Source organism: Eptatretus burgeri, chromosome 6, assembly GCF_056783735.1.
Source record: "Eptatretus burgeri isolate ZD-2024b chromosome 6, Ebu_testis_v1, whole genome shotgun sequence".
Taxonomy (NCBI): Eukaryota; Metazoa; Chordata; class Myxini; order Myxiniformes; family Myxinidae; genus Eptatretus; species Eptatretus burgeri.
Genome location: NC_140966.1, coordinates 94,906,463 through 94,908,030, shown reverse-complemented (window position 1 = coordinate 94,908,030; position 1,568 = coordinate 94,906,463).

Here is a 1,568-nt window from a genome sequence, read left to right as displayed (position 1 = left end):
AGTTAAAATCAAATGGTAATCCTTCCCTTGCCTTACACTGTCTATTACTTGAGACGCATAGAGCTTTATTCTGTATGGTCGAGCAAAAACACAAGTCAAAATAAAGGTACTTTTACTCCAGGATAAAGTTTGAATCTTTCGCAGAAAACGTGTTGTTTTTTTGTTTTTTTGATGTTTTTTCTTTTTTACCGGAGGTAGAGATTTATGGGTGCGCTGAACGACAAAGATTTGAGGTCAACAAGTAAATAATGGAGCAGAGGGAACAGGCGGACGGAAATGTCAAGGAATTAACTTACAGACGTATTATTAGACGAGACATAAGGACAGCACAAGGGTGCAGAGGGGATAAAGGAAACAAATGCACTATGCAGACAGTAATAGCAGCCAAACATTGTAAATATGTAAAACAGTTCATAGAGACGAGAAAGACAAATCAAATGGAATAGATTTAGGCAAACCATGCAGTGCCTTCAGAAAGTATTCACACCCCTCGACTTTTATCACATTTTGTTGTCGTTGCAGCCTGAATCTAAAATGGATTAAATATGATTTTTTGTCACCAGTCTACCCAAAGTACCAGTCTATGAAGACAAAGCGAAAACATATTTTTAGCAATTTTTACAAAATATTTGAAAATGAAGATCTGAAATGTCTTGTGTCAATAAGTATTCAATCCCAGGCAACACTTTTTAGAAACACCTTTGAAAGCGATTACAGCTTCGAGTCTTCTTGGGTATGTCTGTATCAGCTTTGCACATCTGTATTTGAGGATTTTCTCCCATTCTTCGTTGCAGATTTGCTTAAGCTCTGTCAAATTGGATGGGGAGCCTAGGTGAAGAGCAATCTTCAAGTCTATCCACACATTCTCAATTGGATTCGTCTGGGCTTTGGCTGGACCACTAAAGGAGTTTCACATTCTTGTTCTGAAGCCATTCCAGTGTTGCTTTGGCTATGTGCTTGGGGTCATTGTCCTGTTGGAACGTAAATCTTCGACACCGTCTCAGGTCTTTTGCACTCTGAAGCAGGTTCTCCTCAAGGATTTCCCTGTATTTGTCTCCGTTAATTGTTCCCTCCATCTTTGCAAGTCTCCCAGTCCCTGTCAATGAAAAGCATCCCCATAGCATGATTCTACCACCACCATGCTTCACGGTAGGGATGGTGTTAGATCCGTGATGAGTTGCGCTCGGTTTCCGTCAGACATAACGGCATGCTCTCATGTGCCTTTTTCACAGAAATGGCTTCCGTCTGGCTACTCTGCGATAAAGCCGAGATTTGTGAAGTGCTGCAGAGATTGTTATCCTTCCAGCAGGTTCTCTCATCTCAGCCAAGAAACTCTGTAGTTCTGTCAAAAAGGTCATTCGGTTTTTGGTCAACTTCCTGACCAAGGTCCTTCTTGCCCAGTTTGGTTGGACAGCCAGCTTTAAGAAGAGTATGGGTAGTTACATATTCTTTCCATTTCCTAATGATGGAGCTCACTGTGCTCTTGAGAACTTTCCATACACGAGAAATTGTTTTATACCTTTCCCCAGATATATGTATGCCTGGTGTTTGCTTAATGGTTAGCGTGG